The following is a 5,827-nucleotide window of genomic DNA, read 5'->3' as shown; positions in this document are numbered from 1 at the left end:
TATGCAAGCTATTGTCGTTGCACACATTTGGAGGAGACACAATAATCTTCGACAAAGGAGTTTATAGAGAACTTCCCATCCAAGAGATCCTTATGTTACTTTTAAGTATTCTACTAAGAATCTACTTTATCATTAGCTTGCCTTCTCAGCTTAGTACTACGTTGTTTCCTACCTTTTATTTAGGAGGCTGATCTTTCTTTGGTATTCCTCTTTTTGTTAATACAAATTTGCTTGTTTTTTCCTTGGAAGGCTTTTACATAAATTTGCGTATACATAAAATCTTGTCTTAACAATCAAAATAGAAGTTCTGTGACATTCAACCCTCAGTTAACACGTTGGCTAGCAGATCACTCCTCAGTAGTTAGCAACAACTTCTTCAAACTAGAAATCAGTAGCTCTGGGGCTGTCATGTGCGGTAAATGACCCTCCGTCTGCAGCAGTTCTATTGTGCCCTTACTTCCCATATTGCGCAGCATGTAATCAGCGACTACCATGGGCACTGCCACGTCTTTTGTTGTCTGCAAAATGTGGTTTGTTACCTTCACTTCGGGCAGAATACTTCTGAAATCGCTCTCAAAGACGTTCTTCAGCATGGTGATCGCAACGTCCTGCCGCATCGTTGATAATGTGCCCCTGAATTTGTCGATGGCTTCCTCATCGTTCACTCCTATGACAAGGGCTGCGAAACTGGCAGCCCAACTTTGGAAGTCAGCCCTCATTGCATCAAACAGTTGGTCCAGTTCTTCCTGCTCGAAACCTCCGTAGTAATTCTGGTCGTTCAGATACCTGAAAAGATTGAGACATAATCTAATTTGATGAACCCAATGAAGAACGCTGTGCATTAAATATTGTGCGCGGAGCGACTTTCAAGAGACCCATTTGCCTCCGTAAAGCTAATAACATAATAAAAAGACTGTGCATTCAACCTGGGAGAGGCGCCTAGTAGGACGAGCTTGTCGAACAACTGCGGCTTCTTGATAGCAGCGATGCACCCGATCATCCCAGACATAGAATGCCCTACGTACGTGCAGCTATTCACTTGAAGTTCCGCTAATATAGCCAACAAAGCATCAGCAAAACTGTCATACGATTCGAATAGCGCAAAGTCGAAATCGTCAGGATTTGTTGTTCCAGATCCCGGCAAATCAAACAGCACCACTCTGCTTACGGTCACTAACGAAGGAAGCAGAGGCTGCCACACGGACTGATTGGAGCCGAAACCGTGAGCTAGGACCAGAACTTTGTTACCAGACCCAAAGACTTTGACATTTAAACAATCGAGCAGCTGCTTTCCCTCAGGAAACATCTTGTCTTCGACGCTTGCTGGGTGAGCAGCCGACGAGAAGAGGGGAGGGATCACAGGGCCAGCAAGCAAATCCGTAAGCAGGGCAAAGGCTTAGTAGAAGAGCATGAGCGTCAGAGTTTCTCAAGACTCCCCCTGAAGATCTTCTAGTGCAAGTGCGTTATTTATAATAAGGCGGACAAAGATGAGTAAGAATCGGTAGGCCGGCAGAATCCGCACATACAAGTGGTTCGACGGCCGACGTGCTTGTGAATCGACTGCCGATGTGGTGTACGCCTCCCAAAATTCACCAGTCATATAAGTGAGGACTCAGTACCATTACCGACGTGCTTGCGAATCGACTGCGGATTTACTACAGGCCTCCCAAAATTCACAAGTCATGCAAGTGAGACCTTTACCGACTCGCTGTCAATAATCGTAGTTTAATATTTCCTGAGGTATGGCACAGATTTCTCTCTGGTTGACGTTCCTTTCAGCTTTCCTCTTCCGTAACTTTTGAGCTTCCAATAGGAGCACTGGAAAGGCGTCATGACTCGAAATGGGTCAACAGGTAGTTGGGTAAAGTAGCGAAGTTCGTGAAAAGTGGGCATGCAGTGTGCACCAGGAAGAACATGTTCTGCGATAATTGGAAGCCTGGGAAGCGAGCTGAAAAGTTAACAAAAGCTGACAGACTGCAGTCCAGGCAGACGGCAGCATCGGATTCCCACACGTCAATTGGGTATGGCTGCAGGCTGCACTCAGAAGGCTAACCTTTTGGCCTGCAACGCAATAGGAAGCATAAGGACGACAGTTGTTTCATGGATCATGAGAGGACGGACAAGTCATCTAGGGATTCTGTTCATCCAAGCCCGTGGCTGATTCAGGACACAAGCAACTCAAGTTTCCAACCATTGGAGAGCATAGAGACTTTGAGATTTTCTTAAAATCATAAGATACAGACCGCGAATCCTACGAATTGCCTACCATCGGGAAGGCCTAGTCTCGTTAGGGTCTACGGTACGACGAGGTTATTAGTTTGGCCCGCGGAGAACTGTTTCGTTGTGTACGATCTGTAATTTCACTCTTGCATCAGGCGCCGGGCGGGCTGCTCCACTATAAAGGCACACGTGAAGCGGGCAGTGCTCCAGGCTCATCTAGGTGGCAAATTGCAACTGCGCAGCGTTGGCTCGTGATTCACAGTGTTCACAGAATATATTTTTTAGGCCAGCTCCAGATATGATAGTATATACCGTAGATTACTGGAGAATGTAAAACTACAAAGGCATACACAGGTTTCCAACTATGAAGGTCGCAGGTACGTAGATGTTACGATCGAACGAGGACGAAGTAGGGATGTCAGATGGAATCTCAAAATTTTGGTCAATTAACTATAATTGTAGGACGGGTATTGGACCTCCAAATATTTTTCCTTCAGCTCAAAATCAAAATTATACCGTTCACCTGACACTAGACCCTGGTTTTTCATGAACGCTAAGTACTATAACACTCTTAGTCTGTTACTCTGGATGGTAACTCAGACAACTGGTATGAGGAAGATCCGGTGGCCATTGCCTAGGCAGAGGCCGGCGAAACTACAAATGGATTCTGCATCTACAAAATAGGCCAGCTCCAACGAGTACCTCTACAGTATATACAAAAGATTACTATAAAATGTAAAACTACAAAGGCACCCCGCAGGTTTACTGTACATATTATAGACTAGAGAATGTAAAACTACAAAAGCATACTCAAACTATGTGAAGGCGTAGGTATAGTATATATTACTAGAGAATGTAAAACTACGAAGGTTTACAACTTTGAAGTTGAACGTTATGAAGGTTACAGCTTTCGACTCTCGGCAATCTTGTAGTCACTTACGACGAAACGAGCAAGAAATAGGGACGTGATGAGAGTGATGCATCACTCATGAGCAAATCAAAGAAGGCAGAGGCGGCGTTGATACAGCGATGCATTTTTGGCATTTGTTGGAGGCAACAGGCGAACTTTAGAAAATTGGAGGCCCCATCTTTAAAGGCCTAAAGTTGTACACGAGTAGCTCGAGGCCATTTAACAATGACTCTCTCTCATTGGCGGGGTATCGTTAGTTAATAAGGACCACATACACACACCCAAAAAAAGCCCAACCTGCATCCGTCCAAGCGCCTGCTTTTTCCACCTTTTTTGCCTCTAGCCTTGGGCCCCGGGCCTCCGGGCCTTATCACTTCGTCCTTTCACACCTTGCTTCAAGCTTGCCTTCCTTAGAGAGAGTTCCTCAGCTCCACCCAGTGGGCATGATAGTGCTATGCCCAACAGAGCAAAATCGCGTTCCCACATGCCCATCAATGCTTGCTATGGTCTACCATTGTCAGAAGACCACTGGAGAGGGAACTTGCAATCGCAGGTTGCCCAATGAAGTTCGTCCTTCTACTCCTGCACTCCAACACCACTCAGCTCCTTCGATGTTTGATTCGCCACCCTGCTCGTCTATAACGAATTTCGACCTTAGCCTCATTCACATTTTCTTTCTTCACCCTGCTCGTTCGAATTTTCTGCCCCTGCTCATTGCATTGAAGCCAGGAATCCACCGGTTGCATTGAAGCCTTAATGCCCAGCTGGAGAGGAGAAAAACCCATCGCTAGCAGGGCTCTAAAACACCAGAGTCAGGCATGGCAAACTGTGGATATTCTCGTAGAAACATGTGTGGCATCGCCGACGTTTGGCATTTTGTGGCATGCCCACTGGCACGGGAACGCGCTCTTATCATCCTCTTTCAACTTTTCAAGTGCCCTTGCTAACTCTAGAATTGAAGCATTTGGATGCTCCACTAGCATTGGAAAATGCATGTCCCATGAAGGCTTGTGCGGTTGCAGACTATGATTAAGAGGGCATTCCCACACTAAGCTTTTCGAGTCCCTATTCATATGGAGTGGCAATTTATAGTGCTTGTCCTCGAATTTCTCCTTCTAATTCAGTTTAAGGGAGCCTTCGCTTATCACAACTAACTTCATGGAATTTGGCGAAGTTAGCATTGAATGTAGGAAAAGAGAACATTGTGGAGCATTGCAGCCAATTGTCTGCTTTGATAAACTCTATTCATTGCCTCAAAGTTTGCCTTGAGTGTTGCATCGCCAATGTTGAGAGAGTCATTCTCATGATTACGTCCACCTTTTCTGCCTATTCCTTCGTATCACATAGGAATGTCTTCTAATGATGGGTTGACAACAACTTTGTAGGTTCTTCTAGCCAACCGTCAGATGATCAATGCTTATAGACCAATTAGAGCACTTTGGCATTGGAATGCTATGCTAGCCAAGCTTGAAGCGGAACTAGGCTAGCATTGCAGTGCTAAAAAATATCAAGCTCTAGCAATCCAACAGCCATGGGGTTGTGGAATCTAGCGGCTAGTAGGGTTGTCCCGGTCCTACTAGCTTCGTGTTGCTTGAGTAGAAAATTTATCATATAGTTCTCAAGTTTGCAATGTTCCAACTGATGATTGAAAAAATGCTCGGCTACATTTTGGCATTGCAATGCCCCACTGGAGACAAGGACTAGTCAAGCATTTTGGGGCTAGGAGCCTTGTCAACGTTCTCACCTAATTCAAACTATCGCCTTGTAATGAAAATCATCATAGTCAACATGTACATGCAATGGGGTCCCAACAAAGATGCTTCTACGTAATGGACATTGAGCGTGAACCACAGCCAAAAAAAAAAATCATGCTATCAATGAGTGGGAACGGTTTCTTAGAGGCCATGCTTGCTCATGGCTAATTGAGCAGGAATGCTATTGTTGGCCAATGCTAAAACCCTCTCCACATCAAGGTTTCCATCACACCCAGTCAAAATTTTGGCATTGCACTGCCCCACTAAGATGGAAGTAATCCACAAAGCATTTCAGAGCCTCTATGGGTCATCCTTGGTTCCACCAATCTTATCTCAATGTTTTTGGTTTTGCTGGGCCTATTGCAAGTTCTTTGTTACTAGAGATGTGCATGGAGGAGGGAGTCAGCAATCGTGGCAACAATTTCTCCCCACCTCGGGCTAATAAATGCTCACTTATGCTACTTGAGCATTGAGCAGGAATAAACCCTTAAGAATATGTTCAATGCTCAATCCCTCCAAGGACTTACACTTGCCTCTACATTCGACCTTCAACATACATTGCTTTTAATTAAGGTGATGTTAGCATTGAGGAAAGCCATTCCATCCCCTAATTTTCCTTAGCACATGGCCTGAAAATGATGAACCATTATGACCTTTTAACACTGATGAAGTACTAAGTTGCACTTCATATGTATATCCATATACATACATACATACATATATACATACATACATACATATATACATACATACATACATATATACATATATATATACATATATACATATATACATATATATATATATACATATATATATATGTATATATATATATATATATATATATATATACATGCATGGTCCTATGTGGACTAATGGGTCAAGGGAGCCAACCCTAGTGAAAGCAAGAATTGTGTCTGAAGTACGGAATGATTGGAGGCAA

The 5,827-nt window shown here is 44.1% G+C and overlaps 1 pseudogene; it reads right to left on the bottom strand.

Moving 5' to 3' along the window:
- Positions 1–347: 347 nt before the first annotated feature.
- LOC147880041 (karrikin insensitive 2 receptor CA pseudogene) lies at positions 348–1,306 on the bottom strand (annotated as a pseudogene).
- Between the last annotated feature and the right edge of the window lie 4,521 nt (positions 1,307–5,827).

The sequence above is a fragment of the Dipteris shenzhenensis genome, chromosome 33 (assembly GCF_047967505.1).
Source record: "Dipteris shenzhenensis isolate YYH24624 ecotype China chromosome 33, Dip_SZ_1.0, whole genome shotgun sequence".
NCBI lineage: Eukaryota > Viridiplantae > Streptophyta > Polypodiopsida > Gleicheniales > Dipteridaceae > Dipteris > Dipteris shenzhenensis.
The sequence above is the reverse complement of the archived record's forward strand: the minus strand, read 5'-3'. Positions and strand labels throughout refer to the sequence as shown.